Here is a 13944-nt window from a genome sequence, read left to right on the forward strand (position 1 = left end):
CAAAAGCTTCCTCATATCCTTCTGCAGTCAGTCCTCACTTCCATCCCCACCCCCATCAGCCCCAGGCAAACACTGATCTGCTTTCTGTCTGTATTGATTTTCCTTTTCTGGATATTTCATATAAATGGAATTGGACAGTATGTAGTTTTTGTGTCTGTCTTCTTTCACTTAGCTTAATGTTTGTGAGGTTCACTCACGTTGTAGCACATAATGGTTCCTTTTTATTGCTGAATAGTATTCCACTGTGTGTATATGCTGCATTTTGCTTATCTATTAACCAGTTGATGGAGATTTGGATTGTTTACAGTTTTCAATTATTATGAATAGTGCTGCTGTGAGCATTCATGTACAAGTCTTTGTGTGGACATACGTTTTCATTTCTCTTGGGTAGATACCTAGGAGTGAAATTGCTATATGGTATGTCTCTATGTAACTTTTTAAGAAACTGCCAAACTGATTTTCAGAGAAGCTTGTACCATTTTACATTCTCACCAACAATGCGTGAGGGTTCCAGTTTCTCCATAAGAGGACCCCTTTTTAATATATATTTTTTTAATTGCAAACTATTGCATGGTAATAGATGTCATCTTAGTATTAAAAGATTGATAAAAAGCATTTAAATGACACATTATCACGTTTTGGGTAATACTTCTAGAAGGATTTATATTCTGTAATCACAACAGCATTTGTCAACATGACGTATTTAATCTACAGGCAGTGCTTTGTGTGCACTACAGCAACTCAGTGTCATTAAAGGATTCCATGGCTTATAAGTTGGGAGCCACTGGTCCCCATGACTTGTTTAGAAATAAGCATAAGCTATCTTGTGTCTTTTTAAGCACCATTTGTAAAATAGAGACCTACTTCATAAAGTTGTTTGAAGACTATAAATGAAAACATGTCATGCTTTGGCCCATAATTGGGTCACAGTTGCTCAATTATAGTGAAAGCTATTACTAGTAGGAAGCAGTGTGATTGAATAGAAAGCGTATAGGCTGTGGAGTCATACAGGTGAGAATCTAATTTACCTGAATCAAGCTAGAGTAATAGTAGTCTCTTCTCAAACTTTCCTTGGAATGGAAACTGTATGGATACTTGCAAACAACTATTTCCCTGCTTAATTCTTGCTGACTTTCTGTTTCCTTTGGTTTCATATTTTTTTTTTTTTTTTTTTTTTTTTTAAATTTTATTTTGTCGATATACATTGTAGCTGATTATTGCTTCCCATCACCAAAACCTCCCTCCCTTCTCCCTCCCCCCCTCCCCCCCGACAATGTCCTTTCTGTTTGCTTGTTGTATCAACTTCAAATAATTGTGGTTGTTATATCTTCTTCCCCCCCCCCCTGGTTTGTGTGTGTGTGTGTATGTATGTGTGTGAATTTATATATTAATTTTTAGCTCCCTCCAATAAGTGAGAACATGTGGTATTTCTCTTTCTGTGCCTGACTTGTTTCACTTAATATAATTCTCTCAAGGTCCATCCATGTTGTTGCAAATGGCAGTATTTCATTCGTTTTTATAGCTGAGTAGTATTCCATTGTGTAGATGTACCACATTTTCCGTATCCACTCATCTGATGATGGGCATTTGGGCTGGTTCCAACTCTTGGCTATTGTAAAGAGTGCTGCGATGAACATTGGGGAACAGGTATACCTTCGACTTGATGATTTCCATTCCTCTGGGTATATTCCCAACAGTGGGATGGCTGGGTCGTATGGTAGATCTATTTGCAATTGTTTAAGGAACCTCCATACCATTTTCCATAGAGGCTGCACCATTTTGCAGTCCCACCAACAATGTATGAGAGTTCCTTTTTCTCCGCAGCCTCGCCAGCATTTATCGTTCAGAGTCTTTTGGATTTTAGCCATCCTAACTGGGGTTAGATGGTATCTCAATGTGGTTTTGATTTGCATTTCCCGGATGCTGAGTGATGTTGAGCATTTTTTCATATGTCTGTTGGCCATTTGGATATCTTCCTTAGAGAAATGCCTACTTAGCTCTTTTGCCCATTTTTTAATTGGGTTGCTTGTTTTCTTCTTGTAAAGTTGTTTGAGTTCCTTATATATTCTGGATATTAATCCTTTGTCAGATGTATATTTTGCAAATGTTTTCTCCCACTCTGTTGGTTGTCTTTTAACTCTTTTAATTGTTTCTTTTGCTGTGCAGAAGCTTTTTAGTTTGATATAATCCCATTTGTTTATTTTTCCTTTGGTTGCCCGTGCTTTTGGGGTCGTATTCATGAAGTCTGTGCCCAGTCCTATTTCCTGAAGTGTTTCTCCTATGTTTTCTTTAAGAAGTTTTATTGTCTCAGGGTGTATATTTAAATCCTTAATCCATTTTGAGTTGATTTTAGTATACGGTGAGAGGTATGGATCTAGTTTCATTCTCCTGCATATCGATATCCAGTTATCCCAGCACCACTTGCTGAAGAGGCAGTCCCTTCGCCACTGAATAGGCTTGGTGCCTTTGTCAAAGATCAGATGGCAGTAAGTGTGTGGGTTGATTTCTGGATTCTCTATTCTATTCCATTGGTCAGTGTGTCTGTTTTTATGCCAGTACCATACTGTTTTGGTTATTATAGCTTTGTAGTATAGCTTAAAGTCAGGTAGTGTTATGCCTCCAGCTTTATTTTTTTTGCTGAGCATTGCTTTGGCTATTCGTGGTCTTTTATTGTTCCATATAAATGTCTGAATAGTTTTTTCCATTTCTGAGAAAAATGTCTTTGGAATTTTGATGGGGATTGCATTGAATTTGTATATCACTTTGGGTAGTATGGACATTTTCACTATGTTGATTCTTCCAATCCAAGAGCATGGAATATCTTTCCATCTTCTTGTATCCTCTCTAATTTCTCTCAGCAGTGGTTTGTAGTTCTCATTATAGAGATTTTTCACATCCTTGGTTAACTCAATTCCTAAGTATTTTATTGTTTTGGTGGCTATTGTAAATGGGCAGGCTTTCTTGATTTCTCCTTCTGCATGTTCAATATTGGAGAAAAGAAATGCTACTGATTTTTGTGTGTTGATTTTGTATCCTGCTACTGTGCTGAAATCATTTATCAATTCCAACAGTTTTTTTGTAGAGGTTTTAGGCTGTCCGATATATAGGATCATGTCATCTGCAAACAGGGACAGTTTGACTTCATCTTTCCCAATCTGGATGCCCTTTATTTCCTTCTCTTCTCTGATTGCTCTGGCTAGTACTTCCAACACTATGTTGAATAGAAGTGGTGAGAGTGGGCATCCTTGTCTAGTGCCTGTTCTTAAAGGAAAAGCTTTCAGCTTTTCCCCATTCAGGATGATATTGGCAGTGGGTTTGTCATATATGGCTTTAATTATGTTGAGATACTTTCCCTCTATACCTAACTTATAGAGGGTCTTTGTCATGAATGAGTGCTGAACTTTATCAAATGCTTTTTCAGCATCTATAGAGATGATCATATGGTCCTTGTGTTTGAGTTTATTAATATGGTGTATCACATTTATTGATTTGCGTATGTTGAACCAACCTTGCATCCCTGGGATGAATCCCACTTGATCGTGATGAATAATTTTTCGTATGTGTTGCTGTATTCTGTTTGCTAGTATTTTAGTGAGGATTTTTGCATCTATATTCATCAAGGATATCGGCCTGTAGTTTTCTTTTTTGGTTATATCTTTACCTGGTTTTGGTATCAGGATGATGTTTGCTTCATAGAATGAGTTTGGGAGATTTGCGTCCGTTTCAATCTTTTGGAATAGTTTGTAAAGAATCGGTGTCAATTCCTCTTTGAATGTTTGGTAAAATTCTGCTGTGAATCCATCTGGTCCTGGGCTTTTCTTTGTTGGGAGCCTTCTGATAACAGCTTCAATCTCCTTTATTGTTATTGGTCTGTTCAAATTTTCTACGTCTTCACGGTTCAGTTTTGGGAGCTTGTGTGTGTCCAGAAATTTATCCATTTCCTCCAGATTTTCAAATTTGTTGGCGTATAGTTGTTTATAGTAATCTCGAATGATTCCTTGTATTTCAGATGAATCAGTTGTAATATCGCCTTTTTCATTTCTAATTTTTGTTATTTGAGTCTTCTCTCTTCTTTTTTTTGTTAGCCATGCTAATGGTTTGTCAATTTTATTTATCTTTTCAAAAAACCAACTTTTTGATTCGTTGATCTTTTGAATTGTTTTTTGGTTTTCAATTTCATTCAGTTCTGCTCTGATCTTAATGATTTCTTTCCGTCTGCTAACTTTAGGATTGGATTGTTCTTGTTTTTCTAGTTCTTTAAGGTGAAGTGTTAGGTTGTTCACTTGCCATCTTTCCATTCTTCTGAAGTGAGCATTTAATGCAATAAATTTCCCCCTCAATACTGCTTTTGCAGTATCCCACAGGTTTTGGTATGATGTATCATTGTTTTCATTAGTTTCAATAAACTTTTTGATTTCCTGCTTGATTTCTTCTTGGACCCATATGTCATTAAGTAGAATGCTGTTTAATTTCCATGTGTTTGTATAGTTTCCAGAATTTTGTTTGTTATTAATTTCTAGTTTTAATCCATTGTGGTCTGAGAAGATACATGGGATAATTCCAATTTTTTTGAATTTATTGAGACTTGATTTGTGACCTAATATGTGATCTATCCTGGAGAATGATCCATGTGCTGATGAGAAGAATGAATATTCTGAGGTTGTTGGGTGGAATGTTCTGTAGATATCTGCCAATTCCAATTGGTCTAGAGTCTTGTTTAGATCTTGTGTTTCTCTACTGATTCTTTGCCTAGATGATCTGTCTAATATTGACAGTGGAGTGTTCAGGTCCCCTGCTATTATGGTATTAGTGTCTATTTCCTTCTTTAGGTCTAATAGAGTTTGTTTTATAAATCTGGCTGCTCCAACATTGGGTGCGTACATATTTATGATTGTTATGTCTTCTTGATGGATCAGTCCTTTTATCATTAAGTAGTGTCCCTCATTGTCTCTTTTTATGGTTTTTAGTTTAAAGTCTATTTTGTCAGATATAAGAATAGCCACTCCAGCTCGTTTTTCTTTTCTGTTTGCATGGTAAATCTTTTTCCATCCTTTCACTCTTAGTCTGTGTGAATCTTTATGGGTGAGGTGGGTCTCTTGTAGGCAGCATATAGTTGGGTCCTGCTTTTTGATCCAGTCAGCCAGTCTGTGTCTTTTAATTGGGGAATTTAAGCCTTTAACATTAAGAGTTGTTATTGAAAGGTGTTGATTTATTCCTAGCATTTTATTGGTTGTTTGGTTGTCTTAGGTGTCTTTTGTTCCTTGCTTTCTGATTTACTGTTTGGTTTCTTTGTTGGTTCCTTAGGTTGTAGATAGTGTTTTTGTTAGCTTGTTTTCTCTTTATGAATGCCATTTTTATTGTACTAGCGGGTTTAGATTTTTCTTAGGTTTTTATGGCAGTGGTAGTTATTTTTCAGGAACCAAACCCAGTACTCCCTTGAGGATTTCTTGTAAGGGTGGTCTTGTGGTAGTGAACTCCCGCAGTTTTTGTTTGTCTGAGAAATATACTATTTGCCCCTCATTTCGGAAGGATAGCCTTGCATGGTTTCATATTTTTTGAATAGGAACTTTCTCCTCCCCTCCCCCCAATCTATTTAGTAAAAGTTGTTCATGTATTCTAAAGCTGTAATTCTCATCCCTGATTGCACATTAGAATCACTTGGGCAGCTTTTGCGCTGACTACTGATGCCTGAGTCCCACTCTTAGAGATTTGATTTAACTGCTCTGGGATGTGACCCGGGTGTCAGGATTTTTAAAAATAGGTTATTACAATGTGTAGCCAAGCATGAGATACTATTTTAATGTGAAACCAAGATTGGGGACAGCTGTTCTTGCCTAATTTAGTATCAGCAGTAAAGGGATTGAACAACATGGACTTCTGTTAGTTTTGTGTTGCTATAAGAGAAATACCTGAGACTGGGTGATTTATAAAGGAAAGAGGTTTATTCGGCTTACAGTTCTGGGACAGCTGCATCTGGCATGGGCCTCAGAATGCTTCTACTCATGGCGGAAAGTGACAGGCAGCCGGCAGGTACAAGCACTTCAGACAGTGAGAGGAAGCAAGAGAGAGAGAGAGAAGGTGCCAGGGTCTTTTTAAGCAACGAGCTCTCGCGGGAACTAATAGAGTGAGAACTCACTCATTAATCCCCCCTCCCCCAGGGAGAGCATTAATCCGTTCATGAGGGATCCGCCCCCATGACTCAATCAGTTTCCAACACTGCCACATTGGAGATCAAATTTCCACATGAGTTTTGGAGGGGACAATACATCCAAACTCCATCAGACCCTGTTGGATTCCCTGTTAGAATGACATCAAGCCACTCCTGGAGGAGCCTCTCAGGTAAGACTTTCTCCCATTTAAGTGGCACAGTCAGTGTCTGAGAAGGAGATCGTGTATAATGAAAGCAAAAACTTTAAACCTTGCTGAATTGGAGCATATTTCATCCATCACTCTTTCTAGAAGGCAGTATAGCATAGAGAAATGGATGCAGTGTTTGGCACTAGATGTATCTGGGTTTATTTTGGCTCTGTTGATTACTAGCTATGTTGGTAAAAGTTCAGGGGGTTTGTGATTGCACATTTTCCTCATCTGGAAAAAAATAGGATCATAAAAAAAAATCATACTGTACGTGTTGCAGGGTTGTTAGAATTGTAGACTATAAAAAAGTCCTTACTACCTGGCTTATAGTAAATATATAGTACTGTATTTGTATTACTACTCATGTTGTGTCTCACCAACTGGGCATTAAAACCTGGGGACTATGAAGTTAGAGACTATGTCTTAGATTTGTTTGTATCTCCAGTGCCAGTCATAGTGCCCTGTGCTTAGAAGGTGATAACATTTGATGATGATATAGAAAAGAAAAATGTTAATTTCTTAAAAAAAAAAAAACTGGCTGATTTCATAGGTAAACAATTAATAGAGATGTGGCATTATAACGTTAGTGCTCAGTAAGTAAGTGTTGTTACACGTTATTTTAATAACAATATCCCTTCATTTTTATTTAGTGAGATTTGTCATCAGAGTCATGCAATGTCATACAACCCAGGAACAAAAATGGTAGCACCTCAGTATTTAGCAAGAGATGCTACAGTAGTTACAGCAAGCATGATGAAAGCGAGAATGGGTAGGAGGTCCAGCTATGAAGAATAAACAGGCAAGGAATGAGAGGTGAAAACAGATTAGGGTGGATAGGCAAGCCAGAATCAGTACATAAAAGTGCAGTTCATCATCTCTCTCTCTCTCTCTCCCCCTCTCTCTCTCCCCCTCTCTCTCTCCTCCTCTCTCCCCCCCTCCCCCTCCCTCCCCCCCTCGCCCCCCTCCTTCCCTCCCTCGCCCCCCTCCCTCCCTCTCTCTCTCCATATATATATATATATATATATATATATATATTTCCCCTCATCTCTGCCCTCAAAGGGCCTAGAAGCAATGAAATACTAGTAGTAATGAGCTCTCCTAGTGACCAAATTTTAATTTCTAAATACCATTCCTCACTGAGAGGAACCAGGACTCCTTAGAGAAGTGGCTAATTCCAGGTCTGGAGCAGGAATTTGACAGGGTGATCCTGAGACATCATCTTGTGCCAGAAGTATGAACACTTTCAAAATCTAACGGAATAATTATACCTCAATTTAAAACAAACAGACCAAGGAACTGTGTCAAAAATACACAGAAGGCAGTTTGAAGGGACTCTTAATGGCCAATGGTGGGACAGTTGGAGCAATTGGCTGCAACTTACTTAAACACATGAATATATATAAATCCAGAGTCCATAATAATACTCGGAAGAGAGAACCCCCACCCAATTTTCAGTTTTAAAAATTACTCAGACATCAACTCCTCACTCTTTAAGTATTGATAACACGAAAAAATTAAGCATTTTTCTGGGAGCAACTGTTTTTTTAAGGTAGCCAAATAATTAGGTGATGAGGATATGCTCTTTTTATTTAAGAATGCTAGCTAATATTTATAGAAGTAATTATATAATTAGAGAATAACCATTTTAACTCCTAATAAAATAACTGTTTCAGACAAAAATCATAGATGATAAAACCATTAGCTGAACCGTAGATGGAGACTGGACTTACCACTTCCACAGATTATCTGATGCTTGCAAGGGGAAAAACACAACTTTACAATAGAGAGATTACCTTAACATAGCACTATCTTGGCATCCGGAATAGTGGGACAAGTAGGCAGTATGTACTTCTTGTTGTGATGCAGTATGAAGTTAAACAGCATCACCTATGAGATGTTCTTCTGAAAATTGTTTAACCTGAATCTGTTCAAGGCTTTAGACTGACTTCCAGTTTACAGAAAATATAGGGATGAGGGCAGGAGCAAACTATAGCCCTCAGGCCAAATTTAGCCCAAGGCCTATCTTTATAAGGCCTTTGAGCTAAGAATGGTTTTTGCATTTTTAAATATTGTAACAAAATTTTTAAAAGACAAAAATAAACCAAAAAAACAAAGAAGAATATCTGACAGAGTAGGATGTGGCCCACAAACCTTATAATGTTTACTTCCTAGATCTTTACAGAAAGTTTGTCAACCCCTAGGTTAGAGGAACAAAAAGTTAATTGACTTAACAAGGAAGCCAGTAGACCCATCCAGAAAGTAAACATCCTGTAGGAAAACTAGCTGGGTCTTTTCAATTTCATAGAAAATGTAAAGAGATATAGGATGGGAATTTGTTCAAGATTAAAAGACACTTAAGGGGCATGAAAGCCAAATGCAACGTGTGGATCTTAGTTTGAACAAATTAGCTTTAGAAGATATATTGGAGACTTCCACTTCTAGTCAAGCCATAGTAACATACACCTGATTTACCTTCCCACATAAAAAACCACATAAACTATATGAAGCTATGTTTTCGAGACACTGGGTATCCTGCAATGAAAGACAATGATCCGTGAGAAATGGGAAAATAAAAGAGGTGAGGCATACAATTGCCCCCAAATTGCTTTAACTTTCCAGGCTATGGTACCGGGAGCAGGAAATGAAGCACAGCCCAGTAGACTCCCTGAGCTGACATGGAGCTGTGAATTTGGAGAGACCAGCACCACCACAGTTCATAGGACAGAGTACCAAAAAGAAGAGGAATACACAAAGAGAACCCCAGAGATCTGCAAAAGTTCTCTCCTGAGTATTCATCAGAGACTGATCAACATAAGCATGTGAGCAAACCACTCAGGACTGGGAATTTGAAGGGGTTAAAGGAACTGGTGTCCAGTGCACGTAGTAGTTGCAACAGTGCTTTTTTCTACCAGCCAGACTGGAAAATTTCATAATTTACAGAGGATTGGATAGAACTCTTGGGAAAACCTTGCCTACCTAGTACGGAATAATTAGCTTCAGACTGAGCATTTCTGTGGATCTGCCTAACAATTCTTAAAAGTGGGATTCAAAAGGATCAAACTTTGTCCAAGTAATGTAACTATATCCCATAACAAAGACCAAGAAGAGCTATAGGAATACAAAAATATCCAACACCTTACAAGGTAAAAATTCACAGTGTCTAGCATTTAATCAAAGATTACCAGGCACGCAAAGAGGCAGGAAAACATAAGGAGAATATTCAATCCGTTGAAACTGATCCAGAGCTGACACAATGTTAGAATTATAATAGAAGAATATTAAGAAAGTTATTATAGCTGTACTCTGTATGTTCAGAAGTTAAATAGAGACATGGAAGGTACAAACACAGACCCAAATTGAACTTCTAGAAATGAAAACTATAATATGAAAAATGCACTAGAAGGAATTAATGGCAGATCTGACATTACAGTAGATCTCTTCCACTGAAGAGATCAGTGAATTTGAAAGCATTACAATTGAAATTACCCACAGTGAAACACAGAAAGAAAAAAAGAGGGGGAAAAAAGCATCAGTGAGCTCTGGAACAACTTCAAATGGCCTAATATATGTGTAATTGGAGTCCCAAAAGAGAGGGGAGTACAGAAAAAAATTAGAAGAAATAATGGCTGAAAATTATCTAAACTTGATGAAAAGTATAAACCCAAAGTTCCAAGAAGCTCAATGATCTGCAGACATGAGAAACAAAGAAAACTATACCATGTCATCAATTTATTGCCTCTCATCTCCCAGTGCACCCTTCAATATGTGCTCTGAAATAAACAAAATAATTTCTTTAAATCTTTCTCCTTTAAAGTGTGCATGCTACTAAAAACTTTCTTAGTACCAGGCAATGTAGGGACACTGTAGGAGACAAAGCTCCTGTTTCTGCCATTTCTGGTGCAAGTGGAGGGTCAGAGGTGTGGGTATGAGTACATCTGGTGACCCTGCCCCAGAACATGGTCCCTCTGCAATGTTTGCATCCTTATATTTCTTCAGCTTTCTCAGCCTATAAACTAGAGCCCCCATGTGACCTTTCACTGTGAAGCCTTCCTGTCCCCACTGGCACTCAGACTCTCTACTGCATAGATCATCTGCTCCCCACCTGCACTCCAGATTGTGTACTTTAAGTATGTGCAGTTTATTGTACGTCAATTATATATCAATAAAGCTATTTGTAAAATAAGATGCATTAGTATAGTTGGAATTTGAATATTCACTGGATATCAGATGATATTAAGAAATTATTCTTAATTTTTATAAATGTGAAATGGTATTATGGTATATATTCCTATATATACCATGTCCCTTTTTCCACATCCCTTTATTTAGAACTTCATGTTGAAGTATTTTTTTGTAGAAATTGACAAGTCCAGCATAACAATTTATTCTAAAATTCACACTGAAATATATATGAATATGCACTTATAGAGATGAATACCCTGTATGATTTATTTTTAAACATTTTAGAAAAATTGAAAAAGCAAATAGAGCAAAACATTAACATTCAATACTTCTAGGTGATGGATATGTGGGCATTCATATAGTAATTTGCCTACTTTTCTGTATGCTGAAAATTTTTTCCTATCAAAAATTTTTAAATGAATTTTTAAAAAGAGATATCACTTAAACAGTGGGATTAGAAGCAGAAGCTGGGAAGATAAGAACATGGAAGATAATATATAAAAGAAGGCTTTGCCAAGTTCAGACCAACAGCAACTTGGCATTCTTAAGAAAAAGGGAAGATAAATGTAAAGCACCCATAACAAGGGAATACAGTAACAACTGAGGAAAGGGGCTGCTTCAGCTTAGAAGGTTTTATGGATTCCTGTAAGAAGGAAGGACCAACCACTGGTGCAATTTCCCCACACTTGATGTGGGGCATGAGAAGGAGGGTTTTGCTGCACTGTCATAGGCTTTAGCTGTTAGCCATCTGTTTTGCTTTCCTTACTGCCTCTGTGGATGTGCTCCACTAATTTGCTCAGTGTTACTATGAGATTCTGTGTTATGGCATGAGAAAGACTTGGGACTACGGGAAGTTGGGTTTCCGCCCCCCCACACACACACATTCACCTGAGTTGGAGTTGGTATTAAACTGAAGTGAAAATTCCATGAGGAAACTGGGATCAAATAAAGAATATGAATTATTGGCTATTCCAGTGCTTGAAATGGGAAGAGAATGAGAATGATGGTAGAATCTCACATCCCTTTGAAATAAAGTTGAATCTCACTCTATTCCCCTTGAGGTACCACTTTACCTTGAAAATGCTTAGTAATAATAACATTTTTGTGCTTTACAGTTTGAGCTATTTTCATATATTTTTTTCATTTGAGACTCACAGCTGTATTATTAGTTAGAAAATAATATCCCTTTTTTTACAATAAGGAAACTGAATTAGGCATTATTATCCCAATTTTACAGATAAGGGAACTGAGAACTAGAAAGGTGGTGATTTGCCCAGAATTCATCAGCTAGGTCCTGCACAAACTGGCATGTTGTTGTCACTTTCTCTGTCCTGTCCTAGCTGTTTTTCCTCAGATTTTTTTGAGATCTTTAAAAATCCAATTTGTGTTCCCCAGGTGTTATTGAAAATATCACTTTTCTTATAGAACAATTTATGTCCCAGAGTTTTCTCTTGCGTATAGTGTAATAAACATCCAAAATATCTTTGGTCCCCATAGGACTAGTTTAGCTATTTTCCTCCAAGACAGAGGCTAACATCACTTAACACCATCATTCCTAATTAACACATCTATTTACTCTTAATTTGCAGTTTTAGTACCAGATAGGCAAACAGCAAGAAAATTCAGGTTCAGAGGCCCTAAAATGTTGATTATCGTTTTCCTAAATGGATGTTTTTAAGGCAAAGTTTTAATTGAGGCAGTGGTTTAATCTCACTCTACCTTACTACCATACCCTTATTCTGTTAATGACTCAGAATTCATCCAGGAAATTGGCTATTTTGAAGGCTAGCTATTAAATGGCTTTGTTTTTCTCATAAAGTCTAATCATCAGGGTTGTGACTGTCAATTTAGTCAAGGTTCTAGAATTGGAATGTAGTTCTATTATTATCTGGGACTACAGGTTTTATTAGAAATACCAGTTCAGTAGAGTCCCTCCAAGTCTCATTTTTACTAGAGTTTTAATTACTAAGAAAATATCTCTAACTCTCTGTTTTGATCTCTACCTTTTAGAGTCTCTTCTGGTCCATTGGCCTTTACAAGGGCCCACTGTCAATCACCTATCCAAACTGGTTCCCCCCCAAAAAGATTGATATTGAAAATTAACAAGAAATCATGTTATTTTGTGAAATAGGCTGCAGTGGGTCAGGACTGGCCAGGAACCTAGCTATTCCGGTAGTCTACAGATCCCATAATTATAGGTAAGCAAGGCATGAAGTTAGAGGGCAGCCAGCTGACTTAGGAAAAAGCAGGCTGGTAAAAAGGATCATTGAGATGGTTGTGGTCCACGAAGTCAGTGAGGAGGCTCCAGTGTGGAGCCTTAGAGCCATTGCTCTTAATGCTTGTGCTTAGAGGCCCAACATGGACCCTGCTCTAAGTCATACAAGGGTAGACGTGTTCAGATCACCATAGGTACAAACAGAATGTACTGTGGAACCCCAGGGTGGTATTCTGCTCTGTGCCCTGAATTGTATAGCTGTAATTTTACCTAAAGGTTAGCATCATTTTTCCCCTCAATGGGTAAGACAAAAAACCCTCAGCTTTGTTCTATAAAGCACAGTCTGTGACTTTGTGATTATTAGAACTAAGTGTTCTTTTTTATTTTTTGCTTGGTTGTTATCCATGGACCTTTAATTGAAATGTAGATATATTTAGAATTTTCAAAAGTGTTTACAGCAGCTTTTGTCAAAGTGTGCCCCTTATAACATCAATCCCAAGAAATGTATCTCAGAATAAAAAAGGTTCCTTGGTTGAGTGAACCCAGGAAATGTTTAATATCATATTCCTTTCTTGGAGATTTGCAGTTGTGTATTAGTATACTAAAAGCTGTTGTGTGTGTTACAGTAAAGAAACCGGTTTAACCTGATATTTCCCAAATTATTTTGACCCCAGAATTTTGTTTTTTATTGCTAATACCTATTAACCTTCTTTTGAACTAATTTCTTTTTTTCCTTCTAGCTTTATTGAGGTATAATTGATAGATAAACATTATAAATATTCACAATGTACAAGTGATGAGTATGTATATGTATACATAGTAAAATGATTACCACAATCAAATTAATTAACCCATTCATCACTTCACTTAGTTACCGTTTGGGGGTGTGTGTGTGTGTGTGTGTGTGTGTGTGTGTGTGTGTGTTTGGTGAGGACACTTAAGATCTAAGAAAATTTCACGTAAACAATACTGCATTCTTAGCTATATTTCTTAAACAACTATGGGAACAGAACATACTCCTGGAAATGATAGCTATCTGCCAAGTGGATTGAGCTGGAAATGAGTAGGGGAGATGTAGATTATCATTCATGTAGCCCCATGTTGTAGAGAAAATTCAGACCCACAGTAAGGGAATAGATAAACCCAAGAAAGAGATTAATAATGAAGATCTGCTTATTTTCCTGAAGAGA

At 37.3% G+C, this 13944-nt stretch overlaps 1 protein-coding gene and 1 long non-coding RNA gene across 3 annotated transcripts in view; both read left to right on the forward strand.

Moving 5' to 3' along the window:
- BICDL1 (BICD family like cargo adaptor 1) overlaps nucleotides 1-13944 on the forward strand; it is a 108441-nt gene that overhangs the window by 35211 nt on the left and 59286 nt on the right. The window lies entirely within an intron of this gene.
- On the forward strand, nucleotides 6215-10155 carry LOC134369562 (uncharacterized). The gene is made up of 2 exons (XR_010022624.1): nucleotides 6215-6339; nucleotides 8977-10155. It is a non-coding gene; the product is annotated as an uncharacterized LOC134369562 (long non-coding RNA).

This window comes from Cynocephalus volans, chromosome 2 (assembly GCF_027409185.1).
Source record: "Cynocephalus volans isolate mCynVol1 chromosome 2, mCynVol1.pri, whole genome shotgun sequence".
Lineage (NCBI taxonomy): Eukaryota > Metazoa > Chordata > Mammalia > Dermoptera > Cynocephalidae > Cynocephalus > Cynocephalus volans.